Source organism: Arachis stenosperma, chromosome 6 (genome assembly GCF_014773155.1).
Source record: "Arachis stenosperma cultivar V10309 chromosome 6, arast.V10309.gnm1.PFL2, whole genome shotgun sequence".
Classification (NCBI taxonomy): domain Eukaryota; kingdom Viridiplantae; phylum Streptophyta; class Magnoliopsida; order Fabales; family Fabaceae; genus Arachis; species Arachis stenosperma.
Genome location: NC_080382.1, coordinates 97481716 through 97505479, shown reverse-complemented (window position 1 = coordinate 97505479; position 23764 = coordinate 97481716). Strand labels below are relative to the sequence as shown.

At 40.5% G+C, this 23764-nt stretch overlaps 2 non-coding genes across 2 annotated transcripts; one reads left to right on the top strand and one right to left on the bottom strand.

Annotated features, from left to right (window-relative positions):
* Positions 1 to 11897: 11897 nt before the first annotated feature.
* On the bottom strand, positions 11898 to 12005 carry LOC130937373 (small nucleolar RNA R71). The gene has a single exon (XR_009068594.1). It is a non-coding gene; the product is annotated as a small nucleolar RNA R71 (small nucleolar RNA).
* Positions 12006 to 19635: 7630 nt separating this feature from the next.
* LOC130937147 (small nucleolar RNA R71) lies at positions 19636 to 19743 on the top strand. Its single transcript, XR_009068379.1, has one exon. It is a non-coding gene; the product is annotated as a small nucleolar RNA R71 (small nucleolar RNA).
* Positions 19744 to 23764: the final 4021 nt, after the last annotated feature.

The following is a 23764-nucleotide window of genomic DNA, read 5'->3' as shown; positions in this document are numbered from 1 at the left end:
CTATCTTGATTTATGCATTGATGTGTTCTTCAGAAAAAGTTTTCGTTCTTCACATTGGTGTGTGAATTGAGAACTCACACAGCTTAAGCGGCAAGTGGACCGGGTCATCCAAGTAATACATCAGGTGAGTGAAGGTCGATCCCACGAGGATTGTCGAACTGAACAAGCAATGGTTTCCTTGTTGGACTTAGTCAGGCGAGTCATAAAAAGGGGTTTGGGGTGTGCAATTCGCATAGAACAATAAGCAATAAAATAAAGAAAGCAATAAACAAGTTGATGTGAAAACAATATGAGAAAACGGTTAAGGTCTCGGAGATATTTATCTTTTCGGATTAAAATTTCTTACCATCTATTTTAACAATGACTGATTCATTCTATGGCAAACCATAAGTTTCTAAACCCTAATCTCTTAGTGATTTAGCCTCCCCTAACTTTCATCAACTGCCACTCTCGTGTTCACTTAATTCCGATTAGAGGGTGAAGTTCATAAAACTAGCTTATACCACAAAGACCCTAATCACCACAAAACCGGATGAATAGATATTGCTTATCCCTATCGATTCATGTAATTAGCCGTCTAGGAGGAGTGTTTTCAAGTTGTAGTTCAAGCGAGATAACTCTCTCGAGAATCACAAGAACTCATGTAGAAAAGGGTCATACTCTCATTCCACTTAGTTCATAAGATTAAGAATGAAAACAATGCTTAAAATTGAATTAAACATAAATTAAAATAGAAGAATAAGAGTTCTAATCCATAGAAATAAACAGAGCTCCTAACCTTAACCAAGAGAGGTTTAGTTGCTCATATTTACAGAGAAAACACAATTCTGTCTAATAATGTGTGATGCCCGATGCCCAGAAAGGGTGTATCTTATTCCTTATATACTAACCTAGTAATAAATGCTAGACAAAAAAAAGATACCGTTTGTAAATAAAGATTACAAAAGGAAATAAGACTAAGAGGTGCTAAATCTACTTAGAGGCCCAATGAGAGGATGTCTTCGGCCTGCTTTTGGCGTTTCACGCCAGAGATGGGTGTATAACGCCCCATGGGGAGTAAAGCTCATGTATGCCTTGATCCCTTGCTAGCGCTAAATGCCAGTTAGGGGTTTAGCGCCCAGGGGGGTTGCTGCAGCCTTTTCTTCTTTTGCTCCAAACTCCACCAAATTGCTTCAAAATTCACCTAAAATCATAAAAATACTAAAACAACTAAAAGTATCATCGAAAGAGGGTTTTCGCACTAAAATTAAGTGAAACTAAATAAAATCTAACTAATAATGACTAGAAAATGCTGGGAAAAAGGGTATAAGATCCTCATGCATCATAACACCAAACTTAAACCATTGCTTGTCCTCAAGCAACCAAAACAATATAGGACCAAGAAGAAAAAATGCTTAAGACTTTGAGTTGTCAATGAGGCTCAGATTTGGTTACTGAATAAGGTTTATGATACTCTATTTCTAAATAGCTTTGGCATCTCACTATCCTTGAAGGTAAGAAATATCAGCATCCTTCAGAACTAGAACTCGGATGTTATTATAGATTCTCTTCTTTAGGTTCTAATTGATTCTTGAACACAACTTTTTTCTTTTACTTGGTGCATTGTACCTTTGTGCCTAGCCATGACTCTAAGTGTTTTGTTTTCAAGCTTAATTTGATACAAAAACACCACAAGCACTTAACTAGGGAACTTCATTGGGTTCGAATTTTTCTTTCTATTTCTCTTAGACAGTGGTGTTTAGAGCCTTAGGCATACTCTGTAACAACAATGGGTCACGACTTTAAGTGTTTAGTGTCAAGGGTTACTTGACACTTTCACACCACAAGCATATGGTTAGGAAAAACCACTCTTTTGAGCTTTGGATAAGTTTTGACCCTCCTAACCATTGATGCTCAAAGCCTTTGACCTTTTTCTTTTGATTTTTCTTTTTATTTTAATTCTTTTTTTTTGTTTCTTTTACTTCAATAATCAATAATACTTCTCTAAATTCCTGTTCCTCTAGAGCCAATATTCTCAACTCCAATATCAAATATGTACTATTCAATTCATACATTCAGAAATAGAGATAGTGCTACCACATCAAAGTAACTAGAACGTGCAATATATAACCCAAAATCTCATGCATTTTACTACTTCGTTTTCTTTTGGTTTTTGTTTAAGTTCAGAGCATAATACATGAGATATCTTTTAAAAATAAACATAAAATACTGAAATAAATAACTAAACTAGAAGTAAGGAAATCCTAATAATGATCATGCAAACTTAGAAAAGAAAATGGAAAATAAATTGAAGTACTGAAGACAGAAATAAGATAAAAGAGAGGGAGAATGAAACTCAACCACCTCAGTGATGGCGGCTACTACTCCCTCCAGAGAATCCTCTGGAGTACTTAAGCTCCTCTATGTCACGCCGCTGCCTCCTCTGCTCCTCTATCATCTGATGAAGGAGTGCATCATGTTCCTGATGCTCCAGCCTCAGCTGATCAACTGATAAAGTTAGTTGCCTTATAAATGTGGTCAACTTATCTTGGTAGTCATGGGGAGGGAAGTACATCCCCTGAGGCATCTCCAGAATATCCTGTGAAGGTGGTGGAACTGGCTCTTGCTATGGTCCATTTCCAAGCTCTCTAGCATCCTCCATACCTTTCTTTGTGATTGGCCTCTCAACGCTAATCGGGGTATTGCCCTCAATGTGAGCTCCAACTACTGCACATAGTCAGTAGATGAGATGAAGGAAGGCTAGTCTCGCGGTGGTGGAGGACTTTTCAACTATCCTGTAAATCTCCTAAGGTATCACCTCATGTACCTCCACCTCATTGTCGAGCATTATATAGTGAATCATCACTGTTCGCTCGAATGTAATCTCAGAATGGTTACTAGTAGGGATGATAGAGCGTTGGATAAACTCCAAAATCTTCTATCTACTGGTATGGCTAACCTTTAGAATTCCTCCTCCACTGAGCTCTGGGTATGCAAATGTCCTCAAGGACCTAATCCAGCTGCTGGTTAATGTTGACCCTCCAAGTGTCTGAGTGAGGGGTTCTCTCCGGATGGTGGTAACTGTAGCACCACCCTCACACTCTTTGAGTTGAAATCCAAGATGTGCCCTCTGACCATAGTCCGCCAGTTCTTTGGCTCCGGGTTCACGCCTCTTGCATGCTTGTATGCCACTCAAGCATTGGCGTAAAACTCTCTCACTATCAGTGCTCCAACCTCGGTCAAGGGGTTGGCCAGAACTTCCTAACCCCGTCTCAGAATCTGATATAGGATTTTTGGGTACTCATCATCCTTCAGATCAAAGGAGACCTCAGGAATCACCCTCTTCTTGTGCACCACCTCATAAAAGTGCTTCATGTGTCAAAGAGGAGAACCTAGTAAAATCCCAAGGATCATATGCGGGGGCCTTTTCTTTCCTCTTTCTTGATGAGGATTCTCTGGTCTTGGGTGCCATGGAGATAGTAAAAAAATGAAGGAGCAAAATGGAGCGCCCAACATAAAACTTAAAAGCTTTTCTCATCCCCGAGCAAAACAAAAATGGAAAATAGGAAAAGAAAGGTAAATAGTAAGAAGAAAAAGATAGATGAGAAAGGGGGAAGGACTTTGGCCTTGGTGGTGGGATAAGGGGAAAAGAAAGTGTGTTTGGTAAAAGGGAAGTAAGAAGGATAGAAAAGTGTGAGGTGTGATGAAAGTGGAGGAAGATGGGGTATTTATAGGTGGGGAAGGTGATGGTTTCGGTTATGGGGAGGGGTGGGGGAGGTGAATTTGAATTTGGGTTGTTGGGAGGAGAGATGGATGGGATTGATGAGAGGTGATTGGGTGGAGTGAGAGGTGGGTTGAGGGAATCTATGGGAGTGTTGATTGATGGGATGGATGAATGTGGATGGAAAAGTGGGTGAAAGAGGACAGAGAATGGATGATGTTTGCATTGGTCAAAAGTGATTGAGGTTGGGGTTTAACCATCGGTACAAAGACTTCCTTCTATGCTCGTTGCCCCCCTCTAGGCGTTAAACGCGGGTAACGCCAGCAGGGGGTAATATATATATATATATATATATATATATATATATATATATATATACGGCATTTACTGCCAGTAATGGGTGTTAAATGCCCTAGGGGGAGCAAAAATTTTGTTGTGGGTGCTCCCCTTTGGACGTTAAACGTCCAAGAAAACTCCTCCTCCTTTGGCGCTAAACGCCCTCCCTGGCGTTTAGCGCCAGCAGCATGTACTCTCTAGTGTGTGTTGTTTTCTCACCTAAATGTTCCTATTTCGGTTCTAAGCGCTACACATTATCACAAACGTTAGAAAAACTAGGAAAACTATAAGAAACAATGAAGAATAAAATAAAATGAAATCAAACTAAAATTAAAAATGAAAAAGCAAAGGTAAGGATACTAATGGTTGGGTTGCCTCCCAACAAGCACTTCTTTACCGTCATTAGCTCGACAGGCTACTCCTCTAAGCAGGAGAATCATAGGGGCTCAAATCTTCACCCCCTCATAGTAAATTTCTTCCCTGTGCTCTCATGAATTTGTTCGACATGCTCCAGAGACAAGATTCTGTTCACAATGTATGGTATGATTGGACTCTGAGTGAAGACTACTCTCATGCCAGGTGAGAAGTCCTCAGTAGGAATCTTCTTATTCCTCCAACCTTTGGGTAGTTTCTTTTTGGGGCCTCTTCCATTAATGGAGGGTGGTGAATGCCCAACACCAAACTCAGGTTTGATGTCAGGGGTATTGTATAGCTTTCCACCAAGTGGGAGGGCTGAAGCTCTGAATTCTACATGGAAGTACCTCCTTTAGAGAGTGGAAGAGGTTTAAAAATCATGAACAGCATATAGTCCTCATGCATCCTCAAGACTAACTCTCCTCTCTCTACATCAATCAAGGCTCTTCTAGTTGCTAGGAATGGCCTTCCTAGGATGATGGAGTAATCTTTTTCCTCTCCCGTATCAAGTATCACAAAGTCTGGAGGGAGGTAAAGATCTTCAACCTTTACTAGGACATTCTCCACCAATCCATATGCCCATTTCAGGGACTTGTCCGCCATCTCTAGTGAGATCTTTATGGGCTACGCCTCTTAGATCCCCAGCTTCTTCATCTCAAAGAGAGGCATCAGATTTATGCTTGACCCAAGGTCGCACAATGCCTTCTCGAATGTAATGGTCCCTATGGTACAGAGGATCAGGAAGCTTCCAGGATCCAGCATCTTTTGAGGTAGCTTCTTCTGTACCAGTGCACTGCACTCTTTGGTCAGCACCACAGTTTCATCTTCCCTTAAGGCTTTCTTCTCAGAGAATACGCTTTTCAAATAGGCCATATAGGGAGGCTTCTTCTCTAACACCTCAGAAAAAGGAATATTGATTTGTAACTTCTTAAAGATTTCAGAGAATTGAGTGAGATGCTCATCCTTGGTCTCCTCTTGCAATTTCTGAGGTTGTTGTCCTTAAGGCTCCTTCACCACTACTGGGGCGTGCATCAATGTACTTTTAGTCTCTTTTTGAGCCTCTTTTTCTTTCAGTTCCTTAGCAACATGCTCCTCTTCAGGCACAGCCTCCTTGCCCATGGTCAGGGCCTTGCATTCTTCCCTTGGATTTACCTCTGTGTTGCTTGTAAGAGTGTTGGAAGGTCTCTCAGGTATCCTCTTGCTCAATTGACCCACTTGCACTTCCAAGTTCTGAATTGAAGACCGTGTCTCTTGTATAAAGCTGTGAGTGGTCTTGGAAAGGTCAGAGACAATTGTAGCTATGTCAGAGAGGTTATGTTTTGCGGTCTCTTGCTGCTCCTGAGAGGGATGGAACTGCCTGTTATTGAACTTATTTTGATTAGATCCGCCCTAGTTATTGTTGAAGCTTTATTGGGGCCTCTGTGGTTGCTCTTTCCATATAAAATTAGGATGATTCCTCCACCCTTAATTGAAAGTGTTCAAATAGGGATCATTGTTGGGATTTTTAGAGGAGTTTTCCATGTAATTAACTTGCTCTGTGGTGGCTTGAGCATTGCCATAAACGTCCTCTTGAGTGTAGCTTCCAGTCATGTCACAGGATGCCTCTTGAGTGTTGACAATAGAAACTTGCATTCCAATCAAGTGTTGAGAGATCATGCTAATTTGCTGAGACATGAGCTTGTTTTGAGCCAAAATAGTATCCAGCATATCCACCTCCATGTCTCCTTTTTTTATTAGTCCCAGTGTTCACAGGGTTCCTCTCAGAAGTGTCCATCTTAGAGATGCAATCATAAAAGATCTGTAGCCTGGTCCACTCAAAAAATATGACAGGAGGACACTGCTAGATTATCTGCTTGTATCTCTTCCAGTCTTCATAAAGGGACTCTCTATCTTTCTGTCTAAAGGTCTGGACATCTACCCTAAGTTTGTTCAGCTTATGAAGTAGAAAACATTTGGTCAGAAATTCAGTAACTACCTTGTCCCTGACAACAAAAGGGAAGAGCATTAGCCTGTAGACCACCGAATTCACTCCATTCGTCTTAACAGTTTCACAGATATGCAGGAAGTCAGAGATGAATTTGTTGGGATCCTCATGCGGGAGTCCATGATACTGACAATTTTGTTGCACCAGAGTGACCAATTGAGACTTGAGCTCAAAATTATTTGCACTAATAATAGGTATAGCTATACTGCGTCAATAGAAGTCGGGCGTTGGTGCAGTGTATGAGCCAAGCACCTTCCGTGATTGCTCCCCAACATTCTCGTTTCCACCATTAACCGCCATGGTGGGCTCTTTAACTTCCTTCTCAAAGGTTTTCTTGAGATTCTCTTCGGCTTTGTATGCTTTAGTTTGTTTCAAGCGCCGCCTCAAGGTCCTCTCAAACTCAAGATCAAAATCAAGAAGGGATTCCTTGTCCCTATTCTTGCTCATAAAGAAACAAAAGACAAGAAAAAGTGGGAGTCTCTATGTCAGAGTATAGATAACTCCTAGTGAGATATCCTATATAAAAGAAATAAAGTAAAATAAAGTAAGCAATTAACCTGAAAAAAATTCGAAACAAAAAGTGAGAAAATAATAAAAAATTTTCGAAAACTAGAAAAAAGAAAATAACCCTAAAATTTTTTGAAAATAACCCCAAAATTTTTCGAAAATAAAAATAAAATAAAAAACCCTAATAGGACACCAAACTTAAAATTCAAAATTATATGAAAATAAATAAGCAGAATGCAAAAATAAGGAAAAAGGAATAAAATTAAAAACCGAAAATCAAAAAGGAAAAAGTGATTAAACAAAACTTAAAAAATACCTAATCTAAGTATAAGACAACTGGTAGTTGTCAATCACAAACAATCCCCAGCTATGGCGCCAAATATTTGGTGGGCGAATTGAGAACTCGCACAGCTTAACCAGCAAGTTCACCTGGTCATCCAAGTAATACCTCAGGTGAGTGAGGGTCGATCCGACGAGGATTGTTGGACTGAGCAAGCAATGGTTTCCTTGTTAGGATTAGTCAGGTGAGTCATAAAAAATGGTTTGGTGTGTGCAATTCGGATAGAACAATAAGCAATAAAATAAAGAAAGTAATAAACAAGTTGGTGTGAAAACAATATGAGAAAATAGTTAAGGTCTCAGAGATATTTATCTTTCCGGATTAAATGTTCTTAGCAACTATTTTAACAATGGCTGATTCATTTTATGGCAAACCGTAAGTGTTTAAACCCTAATCTGTTAGTGATTTAGCCTCCCCTAACCTTCATCAACCGTCACTCTCATGGTCACTTAATTGATTAGAGGGTGAAGTTCAGAAAACTAGCTTATACCACAAAAGACCCTAATTACCCCAAAATCGGCAGAATAGATGTTGCTTATCCCCATCGGTTCGTGTAATTAGCCATCTAAGAGGAGTTTTTTCAAGCTGTAGTTCAAGCGAGATAACTCTCTCGAGAGTTGATGAGCGGATAATTTATACACTTTTTGGCATTGTTTTTAGTATGTTTTTGGTATGATCTAGTTAGTTTTTAGTATATTTTTATTAGTTTTTAGTTAAAATTCACTTTTCTGGACTTTACTATGAGTTTGTGTGTTTTTCTGTGATTTCAAGTATTTTCTGGCTGAAATTGAGGGACCTGAGCAAAAATCTGATTCAGAGACTAAAAAGGACTGCAGATGCTGTTGGATTCTGACCTCCCTGCACTCGAAGTGGATTTTCTGGAGCTACCGAAGTCCAATTGGCGCGCTCTCAACGGCGTTGGAAAGTAGACATCTTGGGCTTTCCAGCAATATATGATAGTCCATACTTTGCCCAAGATTTGATGGCCCAAACCGGCGCTCAAAGTCACCCTCAGGAATCCCAGCGTTAAACGCTGGAACTGGCACCCAAATGGGAGTTAAACGCCCAAACTGGCATAAAAGCTGGCGTTTAACTCCAAGAAGAGTCTCTACACGAAATTTCTTCTTTGCTCAGCCAAGCACACACCAAGTGGGCCCGGAAGTGAATTTTTATGTCATTTATTCATCTCTGTACACCCTAGGCTACTAGTTTTCTATAAGTAGGACCTTTTGCTATTGTATCTAGGGAGGGCTTTTGATCATATTATATGATTGAACTCAATTTGGGAGGCTGGCCATTCGGCCATGCCTAGACCCTATGCTTATGTATTTTCAACGGTGGAGTTTTTACACACCATAGATTAAGGTGTGGAGCTCTGCTGTACCTCGAGTATTAATGCAATTACTATTGTTCTTCCATTCAATTCCGCTTGTTCTTGTTCTAAGATATCACTTGTTCTTCAACTTGATGAATGTGATGATCCGTGACACTCATCATCATTCTCACTTATGAACAAGGTGACTGACAACCACTTTTGTTCTACAAGCAACCAAGGCTCTAGTGAATATCTCTTGGATTCCTGATTGTACGATGCATGGTTGATCGCCTGACAACCGAGTGCTCGCCTGACAAACGAGCCAACCATTCCGTGAGATCAGAGTCTTCGTGGTATAGGCAAGAACTGATGGCAGCATTCAAGAGAATCCGGAAGGTCTAACCTTGTCTGTGGTATTCTGAGTAGGATTCAATGACTGAATGACTGTGACGTGCTTCAAACTCCTAGCAGGCGGGGCGTTAGTGACAGACGCAAAAGAATCAATGGATTCTATTCCGGCCTGACCGAGAACCGACAGCTGAATTCCGCGTGCTGTGACAGAGCATATGCAATCGTTTTCACTGAGAGGATGGGAGGTAGCCATTGACAACGGTGAAACCCTACACAAGCTTGCCATGGAAAGGAATAAGAAGGATTGGATGAAGACAGTAGGAAAGCAGAGAGACGGAAGGGAAGGCATCTTCATGCGCTTATCTGAAGTTCCTACCAATGAATTACATAAGTATCTCTATCTTTATCTTTTATGTTATTTTCGTTCATCACCATATCCATTTGAGTCTGCCTGACTAAGATTCACAAGATGACCATAGCTTGCTTCATACTAACAATCTCCGTGGGATCGACCCTTACTCACGTAAGGTATTACTTGGACGACCCAGTGCACTTGCTGGTTAGTTGTGCGAAGTTGTGTAATGCCATGGAATTGAACTACCAAGTTTTTGGAGTTCATGACCGGGGATTATGAGAGTTGTGAAAAGTATTGTTCACAATTTCGCGCACCAAGTTTTTGGCGCCGTTGCCGGGGATTGTTCAAGTTTTGAGCAAGCTTTTTGTCCGGTAACATCAGTGCCAAAATCCGGCAACAGCACCAAGTTTTTGGCGCCGTTGCCGGGGATTGTTCAGTTTGGACAACTGACGGTTCATCTTGTTGCTTAGATTAGGTATTTTTTTTTTTTCAAAATTCTTGAAGATGAATTCTAGAGTTTCATGATGATTTGTTGAAGTCTGGCTGGCTGAGAAGCCATGTCTAATTTCATTGGACCGAGGTTTCAACTTATCATCACAAGAGCTTGTTGATCTTTATCAATCTTGCTTTTGGAGCAGTGATCTGCTAAGGCTTGGCTGGCCTCTGGCCATGTCTAGTGTTTTGGACCGAAGCTTTCTTTGAAAGCTTGGCTGGCTGTGAAGCCATGTCTAATTCCTGGACCGGAGTCTTAGACTAGCATTGCACTGATTCCTGGAATTCTCATTAAGAATTTTGATATCTCTTCCCACTTAATTTTCGAAAAACACAAAAAAAAAATTCAAAAAAATCATAAAATCCAAAAATTTCTTGTTTGAGTCTAGTGTCTCATCTTAAGTTTGGTGTCAATTGCATGCATTCATTCATGTGTCTTAGTGATCTTCAAGTAATTCTTGATGATTTTCGTGCTCTAATCTTTGAATTCTATTGACTTGAAGTATTTTGTGTGTCTCATATGCATTCTCATATTGTTAGTGTCAGTGGTATACAAACTGCTAAGTTTGGTATCTTGCATGCATTGTTATTTGATTTTAGTTGCATTTTGATTATCCTTTATTATTAAAAATCCAAAAATATTTTTAATTTGTGTCTTTTCAAGTCAGTAACACAGAGAATTGAAGATTCAGAACATACAGCAGAGGAATTGCACAGAAAAAGCTGGGCGTTCAAAACGCCCAGTGAAGAAGGACAGACTGGCGTTTAAACGCCAGCCAGGGTACCTGGTTGGGCGTTTAACGCCCAAAAGGGTATAGTTTTGGGCGTTAAACGCCAGAATGTGCACCATTCTGGGCGTTTAACGCCAGGATGGCACAAGGGGGAGAATTTTGTTTTCAAATCAAATTTTTTTTCAAGTTTTCAAAGTTTTTCAAAATCAAATCTTTTTCAAATCATATCTTTTCAATCAAATGTTTTCAAAATCAATTTCTTTCCTTTTTCAAAGATACTTACTATCAATTAATGATTTGATTCAACATTTCAAGTATGTTGCCTTTTCTGTTGAGAAAGGTTTAATGTTTGAATCATATTTTTTTCTTGATAGCCAAGTAATTAATTTTTTAAAATCAAATCTTTTTTTTTAAAATGTTTTTCAAATCATATCTTCTCAATCACATCTTTTTAAAAAACCAATCATATCTTTTCAATCTCATCTTTTTCAAAACAGTTTTCAATCAAATCTTTTTTATTTCTAATTTCAAAATCTTTTGGAAAAATCACTTGATTTCTTCCCCACTTTTATTTTCGAAAATCAATTAATGTTTTTCAAAAATGTTTTCAAAATCTTTCACTTAATTTTCGAAAATTACTTCCCTTCTCCTCACATCCTTCTATTTATGGACTAACACTATTCCTTAATGCAAAATTCGAACTCCATCTCCTTTGATAAGTTCGAATTTTCTACTTCTGTCTTCTACTCTTCTTTTCCTCTGACACTTCAAGGAATCTCTATACTGTGACATAGAGGATTCCACATTTTCTTGTTCCCTTCTCTTTCTTATGAGCAGGAGCAAAGACAAAAGCATTCTTGTTGAGCCTGATCCTGAACCTGAAAGGACCTTGAAGAGAAAGCTAAGAGAAGCCAAAGCACAACTCTCTTTAGAGGACCTGACCGAATTCTTCAAAGAAGAAGAACACATGGCAGCCGAAAACAACAACAATGCAAACAATGCAAGGAAGGTGCTGGGTGACTTTACTGCACCTACTCCCGACTTCTATGGGAGAAGCATCTCTATCCGTGCCATTGGAGCAAACAACTTTGAGCTTAAGCCTCAATTAGTTTCTCTAATGCAACAGAATTGCAAGTTCCATGGACTTCCATTGGAAGATCCTCATCAGTTTTTAGCTGAGTTCTTGCAAATCTGTGACACTGTCAAGACTAATGGGGTAGACCCTGAGGTCTATAGACTTATGCTATTCCCTTTTGCTGTAAGAGACAGAGCTAGAACATGGTTGGATTCTCAACCTAAAGAAAGCCTGGACTCTTGGAAAAAGCTAGTCAATGCCTTCTTGGCAAAGTTCTTTCCACCTCAAAAATTGAGCAAGCTTAGAGTGGAAGTCCAAACCTTCAGACAGAAGGATGGAGAATCCCTCTATGAAGCTTGGGAAAGATACAAACAATTGATCAGAAAATGTCCTTCTGACATGCTTTCTGAATGGAGCATCATAGGTATTTTCTATGATGGTCTCTCTGAACTATCCAAGATGTCTTTGGATAGCTCTACTGGAGGATCTCTTCATCTAAAGAAAACGCCTATAGAAGCTCAAGAACTAATTGAAATGGTTGCAAATAACCAATTCATGTACACTTCTGAAAGGAATCCTGTGAACAATGGGACAAATCAGAAGAAAGGAGTTCTTGAGATTGATACTCTGAATGCCATATTGGCTCAGAACAAAATATTGACCCAACAAGTCAATTTGATTTCTCAAAGTCTGTCTGGAATGCAAAATGCACCAAGCAGTACTAAAGATGCTTCATCTGAAGAAGAAGCATATGATCCTGAGAACCCTTCAATGGAAGAGGTGAATTACCTAGGAGAACCCTATGGAAACACCTACAATTCTTCATGGAGAAATCACCCAAATTTCTCATGGAAGAATCAAGAAAGACCTCAACAAGGTTTCAATAACAATAATGGTGGAAGAAACAGGTTTAGCAATGGCAAGCCTTTTCCATCATCTTCTCAGCAACAGACAGAGAGTTCTAAGCAGAATACCTCCAACTTAGCAACAATGGTCTCTGATCTAATCAAAACCACTCAAAGTTTCATGACTGAAACAAGGTCCTCCATTAGGAATTTGGAGGCACAAGTGGGACAGCTGAGCAAGAAAGCTACTGAACTCCCTCCTAGTACTCTCCCAAGCAACACAGAAGAAAATCCAAAAGGAGAGTCCAAAGCCATCAACATGGCCGAATTCTGGGAGGAAGAAGAGGCAGTGAACGCCACCGAGGAAGACCTCACTGGACGTCCACTGGCCTCCAATGAGTTCCCCAATGAGGAACCATGGGAATCTGAGGCTCAAAATGAGACCATAGAGATTCCATTGGAATTACTTCTGCCATTCATGAGCTCTGATGAGTATTCTTCCTCTGAAGAGGATGAGTATGTCACTGAAGAGCAAGCTGCTAAATACCTTGGAGCAATCATGAAGCTAAATGACAAGTTATTTGGAAATGAGACTTGGGTGGATGAACCCCCTTTGCTCACCAAAGAACTGGATGACTTGTCTAGGCAGAAACTGCCTCAAAAGAGGCAGGATCCTGGGAAGTTTTCAATACCTTGTACCATAGGCACCATGACCTTCAAGAAGGCCTTGTGTGACTTAGGGTCAAGTGTAAACCTCATGCCCCTCTCTGTAATGGAGAAGCTAGGGAACTTTGAGGTGCAAGCTGCAAAAATCTCACTAGAGATGGCAGACAACTCAAGAAAACAAGCTTATGGACTTGTAGAGGATGTTCTGGTAAAAGTTGAAGACCATTACATCCCTACTGATTTCATAGTCCTAGAGACTGGGAAGTGCATGGATGAATCCATCATCCTTGGCAGACCCTTCCTAGCAACAGCAAAGGCTGTGATTGATGTTGATAGAGGAGAGCTGACATGCGAAATTGTGAACTATACTTTTTCACAACTCTCATAATCCCTGGTAATGGCTCCAAAAACTTGGTGCGCTCAATACCATGGCATTACACAACTTCGCACAACTAACCAGCAAGTGCACTAGGTCGTCCAAGTAATAAACCTTACGTGAGTAAGGGTCGATCCCACGGAGATTGTTAGTATTGAAGCAAGCTATGGTCATCTTGTAAATCCTAGTCAGGCAAACTCAGATATATATGGTGATGAACGAAAATAACATAAAAGATAAAGATAGTGATACTTATGTAATTCATTGGTAGGAACTTCAGATAAGCGCATGAAGATGCCTTCCCTTCCGTCTCTCTGCTTTCCTACTGTCTTCATCCAACCCTTCTTACTCCTTTCCATGGCAAGCTCGTATAGGGTCTCACTGTTGTCAGCAGCTACCTCCCATCCGCGCAGTGAAAGCTAATGCACACACTCTGTCACAGTGCTGCCAATCACCGGTTTGGTTCCCTCCCCTACCGGAATAGAATAACTCTTTTGCGTCTGTCACTAACGCCCAGTAGGTTACAGGTTTGAAGCACGTCACAGTCATTCAGTCATTGGATCCTACTCAGAATACCACAGACAAGGTTAGACCTTCCGGATTCTCTTGAATGCTGCCATCAGTTCTTGCCTATACCACGATGACTCTGATCTCACAGAATGGCTGGCTCGTTTGTCAGGCGAGCACTCGTTTGTCAGGCGATCAACCATGCATCGTGCAATCAGAAATCCAAGAGATATTCACTAAGCCTCAGATGCTTGTAGAACAAGAATGGTTGTCAGTCACCTTGTTCATGGGTGAGAATGGTGATGGGCGTCAATCATCACCTTCATCATGTTGAAGAACAAGTGATATCTTGGTAAAAGAACAAGTGGAATTGAATGGAAGAACAGTAGTAATTGCATTAATACTCGAGGTACAGCAGAGCTCCACACCTTAATCTATGGTGTGTAGAAACTCCACCGTTGAAAATACATAAGAACAAGGTCTAGGCATGGCCGAATGGCCAGCCTCCCAAAGAGGGTTTAATCATCAAAACATGATCAAAAGCCCCTATACAATAGTAAAAGGTCCTACTTATAAGAAACTAGTAGCCTAGGGTGTACAGAAATGAGTAAATGACATAAAAATCCTCTTCCGGGCCCACTTGGTGTGTGCTTGGGCTGAGCAATGAAGCAATTTCGTGTAGAGACTCTTCTTGGAGTTAAACGCCAGCTTTAGTGCCAGTTTGGGCGTTTAACTCCCATTTGGGTGCCAGTTCCAGCGTTTAACGCTGGGATTTCTTGAGGTAACTTTGAACGCCGGTTTGGGCCATCAAATCTTGGGCAAAGTATGGACTATTATCTATTGCTGGAAAGCCCAGGATGTCTACTTTCCAACGCCGTTGAGAGCGCGCCAATTGGGCTTTTGTAGCTCCAGAAAATCCGCTTCGAGTGCAGGGAGGTCAGAATCCAACAGCATCTGCAGTCCTTTTGAGTCTCTGGATCAGATTTTTGCTCAGGTCCCTCAATTTCAGCCAGAAAATACCTGAAATCACAGAAAAACACACAAACTCATAGTAAAGTCCAGAAAAGTGAATTTTCACTAAAAACTAATAAAAATATACTAAAAACTAACTAGATCATACTAAAAACATACTAAAAACAATGCCAAAAAGTATACAAATTATCCGCTCATCACAACACCAAACTTAAATTGTTGCTTGTCCTCAAGCAACTGAAAATCAAATAAGATAAAAAGAAGAGAATATGCAATGAACTCCAAAAACATCCATGAAGATCAGTATTAATTAGATGAGCGGGGCTTTTACTTTTTGCCTCTGAATAGTTTTGGCATCTCACTCTATCCCTTGTAATTCAGAATGATTGGCTTCTTTAGGAGCTCAGAATCCAGATAGTGTTATTGATTCTCCTAGTTAAGTATGATGATTCTTGAACACAGCTACTTATTGAGTCTTGGCTGTGACCCAAAGCACTCTGTCTTCCAGTATTACCACCGGATACATACATGCCACAAACACATAATTGGGTGAACCCTTTTCAGATTGTGACTCAGCTTTGCTAAAGTCCCCAATTAGAGGTGTCCAGGGTTCTTAAGCACACTCTTATTTGCCTTGGATCACAACTTTATTTCTTTCTTTTTCTTTCTTTTTTTTTTCTTCTTTTTTCTTTTTTTTTTTTCGTTTGCTTCCTTCTTTCTCTTTTTTTTTTTCACTGCTTTTTCTTGCTTCAAGAATCATTTTTAATGATTTTTCAGATCCTCAGTAACATGTCTCCTTTTTCATCCTTCTTTCAAGAGCCAACATTCATGAACCACAAGTTCAAAAGACATATGCACTGTTCAAGCATACATTCAAAGAACAAAAGTGTTGCCACCACATCAAAATAATTAAACTACTATAAAATTCAGAATTCATGCAATTCTTTCCTTTTCAATTAAGCACATTTTTTATTTAAGAGAGGTGATGGATTCATAGGACATTCATAACTTTAAGGCATAGACACTAAGACACTAATGATCATAAGACACAAACATGGATAAACATAAAGCATAAAAATCGAAAAACAGAAGAACAATAACAAGGAAATCAAAGAACGGGTCCACCTTAGTGATGGCGGCTCTTTCTTGCTCTGAAGATCCTATGGAGTTCTTGAGCTCCTCAATGTCTCTTCCTTGTCTTTGTTGCTCCTCCCTCATGATTCTTTGATCTTCTCTAATTTCATGAAGGATGATGGAGTGTTCTTGATGCTCCACCCTTAGTTGTCCCATGTTGAACTCATTCTCCTAGGGAGGTGTTTAGTTGCTCCCAATAGTTTTGTGGAGGAAAATTCATTCCTTGAGGAATCTCAGGGATCTCATGATGAGTGAGATCTCTTGTGTACTCCATCCTTTTCTTGGTGATGGGCTTGTCCTCATCAATGGGGATGTCTCCCTCTATGTCAACTCCAACTGAATAACAGAGGTGACAAATGAGATGAGGAAAGGCTAACCTTGCCAAGGTGGAGGTCTTGTCCGCCACCTTATAGAGTTCTTGGGCTATGACCTCATGAACCTCTATTTCTTCTCCAATCATGATACTATGGATCATGATGGCCCGGTCTATGGTAACTTCAGACCGGTTGCTAGTGGGGATGATTGAGCGTTGTATGAACTCTAACCATCCTCTAGCCACGGGCTTGAGGTCATGCCTTCTCAATTGGACCGGCTTTCCTCTTGAATCTTGCTTCCATTGTGCGCCCTCTTCACATATGACTGTGAGGACTTGGTCCAACCTTTGATCAAAGTTGACCCTTCTAGTGTAAGGATGCTCATCTCCTTGCATCATAGGCAAGTTGAACGCCACCCTCACACTCTCCGGACTAAAATCCAAGTATTTCCCCCGAACCATAGTGAGATAATTCTTTGGATTCGGGTTCACACTTTGGTCATGGTTCTTTGTGATCCATGCATTGGCATAGAACTCTTGAACCATCAAGATTCCGACTTGTTGAATGGGGTTGGTAAGAACTTCCCAGCCTCTTCTTCGGATCTCATGGCGGATCTCCGGATATTCACTCTTTTTGAGTGAAAAGGGGACCTCGGAGATCACCTTCTTCAAGGCCACAACTTCATAGAAGTGGTCTTGATGCACCCTTGAGAGGAATCTATCCATCTCCCATGACTCGGAGGTGGAAGCTTTTGCCTTCCCTTTCCTCTTTTTAGAGCTTTCTCCGGCCTTGGATGCCATAAATGGTTATGAAAAAGCAACGCTTTTACCACACCAAACTTAAAATGTTTGCTCGTCCTCGAGCAAAAGAAGAAAGAAGAGAGTAGAAGAAGAAGAAATGAGGAAGAGGGGGAAGGGGTGTGTTCGGCCAAGAGGGGGAAGAAGGGGTGTTTAGGTTGTGTGAAAATGAAGGATGGATGTGAGTGGTGAAGAGAAAGAAGGGATTTGATAGGTGAGGGGTTTTTGGGGAAGAGGTGTTGAGGTGATTGGTGAATGGGGGAAGAAGAGAGAGAGTGATGGTAGGGTCCTGTGGGGTCCACAGATCCTGTAGTGTCAAGGAAAAGTCATCCCTGCACCAAATGTGGCTCAAAATCACGTTTTGAGCCATTTCTGGCGTTAAACGCCGGGCTGGTGCCCATTCCTGGCGTTTAACGCCAGGTTCTTGCCCTTTACTGGCGTTTAACGCCAGTCTGGTGCCCCTTTCTGGCGTTAAACGCCCAGAATGGTGCCAGACTGGGCGTTAAACGCCCAACAGCTAACATTACTGGCGTTTGAACGCCAGTTTCTTCTCCTCCAGGGTGTGCTGTTTTTCTTCCTGTTTTTCATTCTGTTTTTGCTTTTTTCATTGTTTTTGTGACTTCTTATGATCATCAACCTACAAAAAAGATAAAATAACAAAAGAAAATAGTTAACTATAAAACATTGGGTTGCCTCCCAACAAGCGCTTCTTTAATGTCATTAGCTTGACAGAGGACTCTCATGGAGCCTCAGAAATGCTCAGAACCGTGTTGGAACCTCCCAACACCAACTTAGAGTTTGAATGTGGGGTTCAACACCAAACTTAGAGTTTGGTTGTGGCTTCCCAACACCAAACTTAGAGTTTGACTGTGGGGGCTCTGCTTGGCTCTGTTTTGAGAGGAGCTCTTCATGCTTCCTCTCCATGATGATAGAGGGATGTCCTTGGGCTTTAAACACCAAGGATTCTTCATTCACTTGAATGATCAACTCTCCTCTATCAACATCAATCACAGCCTTTGCTGTGGCTAGGAAGGGTCTGCCAAGGATGATGGATTCATCCATGCATTTCCCAGTCTCTAGGACTATGAAGTCAGTAGGGATGTAATGGTCTTCAATTTTCACCAAAACATTCTCTACAAGTCCATGAGCATGTTTTCTTGAATTGTCTGCCATCTCTAATGAGATTCTTGCAGCTTGCACCTCAAAAATCCCTAATTTCTCCATTACAGAGAGGGGCATGAGGTTTACACTTGACCCTAAGTCACACAGGGCCTTCTTGAAGGTCATGGTGCCTATGGTACAAGGTATAGAAAACTTCCCAGGATCCTGCCTCTTTTGAGGCAGTTTCTGCCTAGACAAGTCATCCAGTTCTTTGGTGAGCAAAGGTGGTTCATCCTCCCAAGTCTCATTTCCAAATAACTTGTCATTTAGCTTCATGATTGCTCCAAGGTATTTAGCAACTTGCTCTTCAGTGACATACTCATCCTCTTCAGAGGAAGAATACTCATCAGAGCTCATGAATGGCAGAAGTAAGTCCAATGGAATCTCTATGGTCTCATTTTGAGCCTCAGATTCCCATTGGAACTCAGAGGAGATTGGTACACGCCCACTGAGGTCTTCCTCAGTGGCGTCCTCCTCCTCTCTTTCCTCTCCACATTCGGCCATGGTTATGGCTTTGCACTCTCCTTTTGGATTTTCTTCTGTATTACTTGGGAGAGTACTAGGAGGGAGTTCAGTAACTTTCTTGCTCAGCTGACCCACTTGTCCTTCCAAATTTCTAATGGAGGACCTTGTTTCATTCATGAAACTTTGAGTGGTCTTTATTAGATCAGAGACCATTGTTGCTAAGTCAGAAGTATTCTACTTAGAACTCTCTGTCTGTTGCTGAGAAGATGATGGAAAAGGCTTGCCATTGCTAAACCTGTTTCTTCCACCATTATTGTTATTGAAACCTTGTTGAGGTCTCTCTTGATTCTTCCATGAGAGATTTGGGTGATTTCTCCATGAAGAATTGTAGGTATTTCCATAGGGTTCTCCTAGGTAATTCACCTCTTCCATGGAAGGGTTCTCAGGATCATAAGCTTGTTCCTCAGATGAAGCATCCTTAGTACTGTTTGGTGCATTTTGCATTCCAGACAGACTTTGAGAAATCAAATTGACTTGTTGAGTCAATATCTTATTCTGAGTCAGTATGTCATTCAGAGCATCAATCTCAAGAACTCCTTTCTTCTGACTAGTCCCATTATTCACAGGATTCCTTTCAGAAGTGTACATGAATTGGTTATTTGCAACCATTTCAATCAGCTCTTGAGCTTCTGCAGGCGTCTTCTTCAGATGAAGAGATCCTCCAGCAGAGCTATCCAAAGACATCTTTGATAGTTCAGAGAGACCATCATAGAAAATACCTATGATGCTCCATTCAGAAAGCATGTTTGAAGGACATTTTCTGATTAATTGCTTGTATCTTTCCCAAGCTTCATAGAGGGATTCTCCATCCTTCTGTCTGAAGGTTTGGACTTCCACTCTAAGCTTACTCCATCTTTGTGGTGAAAGAACTTTGCCAAGAAGGCATTGACTAGCTTTTCCCAAGAGTCCAGGCTTTCTTTAGGTTGAGAATCCAACCATATTCTAGCTCTGTCTCTTACAGCAAAAGGGAATAGCATCAGTCTGTAGACCTCAGGGTTAACCCCATTAGTCTTGACTGTGTCACAGATTTGCAAGAATTCAGCTAAAAACTGATGAGGATCTTCCATTGGAAGTCCATGGAACTTGCAATTCTGTTGCATTAGAGAAACTAATTGAGGCTTAAGCTCAAAGTTGTTTGCTCCAATGGCAGGGATAGAGATGCTTCTCCCATAAAATTCAGGAGTAGGTGCAGTAAAGTCACCCAGCACCTTCCTTGCATTGTTGGCATTGTTGTTGTTTTCGACTGCCATGGGTTCTTCTTCCTTGAAGAATTCGGTCAGGTCCTCTAAAGAGAGTTGTGCTTTGGCTTCTCTTAGCTTTCTCTTCAAGGTCCTTTCGGGTTCAGGGTCAGCTTCAACAAGAATGCCTTTGTCTCTGCTCCTGCTCATATGAAAGAGAAGAGAACAAGAAAATATGGAATTCTCTATGTCACAGTATAGAGATTCCTTGAAATGTCAGAGGAAAATAGAAATAGAAAGAAGAAGGAGAAGAAGAATTCGAACTTTAATTAGATAAGGTTCGAATTGTGCATTTAGAAGGAGTGGTACTCCATAAATAGAAGGATGTGAGAAGGAGGGAAGTGGATTTTCGAAAATTCAATTAAAAGATTTTGAAAACATTTTGAAAATTTGATTGATAATTTTCGAAAATTGAAAGTGGAAGAGAAATCAAGTGATTTTTGAAAAAGATTTTGAAATTAGAAGTCAAAAAGATTTGATTGAAAACTATTTTGAAAAAGATGAGGTTAAAAAGATTTGATTGAAAAGTTATGGTTTTAAAAAAGATGTGATTGAGAAGATATGATTTGAAAACAATTTTAGAAGATATGATTTGAAAACAATTTGAAAAAGATATGATTTTGAAAATTAATGACTTGCCTAACAAGAAAAGATATGATTCAAACATTAAACCTTTCTCAACAGAAAAGGCATCAAATTTGAGATGTTCAATCAAATCATTAATTGTTAGTAAGTATCTTTGAAAAAGGAAAGAAATTGATTTGAAAACATTTGATTGAAAAGATATGATTTGAAAAAGATTTGATTTAGAAAAACTTGAAAAAAATTGATTTGAAAACAAAATCTTCCCCCTAGCACCATCCTGGCGTTAAACGCCCAGAATGGTATACATTCTGGCGTTTAACGCCCAAAATGCTACCTCTTTGGGCGTTAAACGCCCAACCAGGTGCCCTGGCTGGCGTTTAAACGCCAGTCTGCCTTCTTCACTGGGCATTTTGAATGCTCAGCTTTTTCTGTATAATTCCTCTGCAGTGTGTTCTGAATCTTCAATCCTTATATCATTGACTTGAAAAGACACAAATTAAAAATATTTTTGGATTTTTAATATCAAAATGCAACAAGAATCAAATAACAATGCATGCAAGACACCAAACTTAGCAGTTTGTATACTACTGACACTAATGAACTGAAATGCATATGAGACACACAAAATACTCAAGTCAATAGAATTCAAAGATCAAAACAAGAAATATGCATGGATTCGAAAAAATGTAACAAAAACATGCATTTGACACCAAACTTAAGATGAGACTCTAGACCTCAAACAGAAAATTTTTGGATTTTATGGTTTTTTTGAATTTTTTGTGTTTTTCGAAAATTAAGTGGAAAAAGGTATCAAAATTCTTAATGAGAATTCCAGGAATCAGTGCAATGCTAGTCTAGACTCCGTCCAGGAATTAGACATGGCTTCACAGCCAGCCAAGCTTCCAAAGAAAGCTTCGGTCCAAAACACTAGACATGACCAAAGGTCAGCCAAGCCTTAGCAAATCACGCTCCAAAAGCAAGATTGATACGAAATCAACAAGCTCTTGTGTGATAAGTTGAAACCTCGGTCCAATCAGATTAGACATGGCTTCTCAGCCAGCCAGATTTCAACAAATCATCATGAAACTCTAGAATTCATTTTCAAGAATTTCGAAAAAAAGTACCTAATCTAAGCAACAAGATGAACCGTCAGTTGTCCAGCCTGAACAATCCCGGGCAATAACACCAAAAATTTGATGTTGTTGCCGGATCTTGGCACTGATGTTACCAAAGGCTGCCCAAAACTAGAACAATCCCGGCAACCGGCGCCAAAAACTTGACATGCGAAATTGTGAACTATACTTTTTCACAACTCTCATAATCCCTGGTAATGGCTCCAAAAACTTGGTGCGCTCAATACCATGGCATTACACAACTTCGCACACTAACCAGCAAGTGCACTGGGTCGTCCAGTAATAAACCTTACGTGAGTAAGGGTCGATCCCACGAGATTAGTATTGAAGCAAGCTATGGTCATCTTGTAAATCCTAGTCAGGCAAACTCAGATATATGGTGATGAACGAAAATAACATAAAAGATAAAGATAGTGATACTTATGTAATTCATTGGTAGGAACTTCAGATAAGCCATGAAGATGCCTTCCCTTCCGTCTCTCTGCTTTCCTAGTGTCTTCATCCAACCCTTCTTACTCCTTTCCATGGCAAGCTCGTATAGGGTCTCACTGTTGTCAGCAGCTACCCTCCCATCCGCGCAGTGAAAGCTAATGCACACACTCTGTCACAGTGCTGCCAATCACCGGTTTGGTTTCCTCCCCTACCGGAATAGAATAACTCTTTGCGTCTGTCACTAACGCCCAGTAGGTTACAGGTTTGAAGCACGTCACAGTCATTCAGTATGGATCCTACTCAGAATACCACAGACAAGGTTAGACCTTCCGGATTCTCTTGAATGCTGCCATCAGTTCTTGCCTATACCACGAAGACTCTGATCTCACGGAATGGCTGGCTCGTTTGTCAGGCGAGCACTCGTTTGTCAGGCGATCAACCATGCATCGTGCAATCAGAAATCCAAGAGATATTCACTAAGCCTCAGATGCTTGTAGAACAAGAATGGTTGTCAGTCACCTTGTTCATGGGTGAGAATGGTGATGGGCGTCAATCATCACCTTCATCATGTTGAAGAACAAGTGATATCTTGGTAAAAGAACAAGTGGAATTGAATGGAAGAAAATAGTAATTGCATTAATACTCGAGGTACAGCAGAGCTCACACCTTAATCTATGGTGTGTAGAAACTCCACCGTTGAAAATACATAAGAACAAGGTCTAGGCATGGCGAATGGCCAGCCTCCCAAAGAGGGTTAATCATCAAAACATGATCAAAAGCCCCTATACAATAGTAAAAGGTCCTACTTATAAGAAACTAGTAGCCTAGGGTGTACAGAAATGAGTAAATGACATAAAAATCCTCTTCCGGGCCCACTTGGTGTGTGCTTGGGCTGAGCAATGAAGCAATTTCGTGTAGAGACTCTTCTTGGAGTTAAACGCCAGCTTTAGTGCCAGTTTGGGCGTTTAACTCCCATTTGGGTGCCAGTTCCAGCGTTTAACGCTGGGATTTCTTGAGGTGACTTTGAACGCCGGTTGGGCATCAAATCTTGGCAAAGTATGGACTATTATATATTGCTGGAAAGCCCAGGATGTCTACTTTCCAACGCCGTTGAGAGCGCGCCAATTGGGCTTCTGTAGCTCCAGAAAATCCGCTTCGAGTGCAGGGAGGTCAGAATCCAACAGCATCTGCAGTCCTTTTGAGTCTCTGGATCAGATTTTTGCTCAGGTCCCTCAATTTCAGCCAGAAAATATCTGAAATCACAGAAAAACACACAAACTCATAGTAAAGTCCAGAAAAGTGAATTTTCACTAAAAACTAATAAAAATATACTAAAAACTAACTAGATCATACTAAAAACATACTAAAAACCACGCCAAAAAGTATACAAATTATCCGCTCATCAAGAGCTAATCATTCAAGTGAATAAAGAATCCTTGGTGTTTAAGGCCAAGGATATCCCTCTATCACCATGGAGAA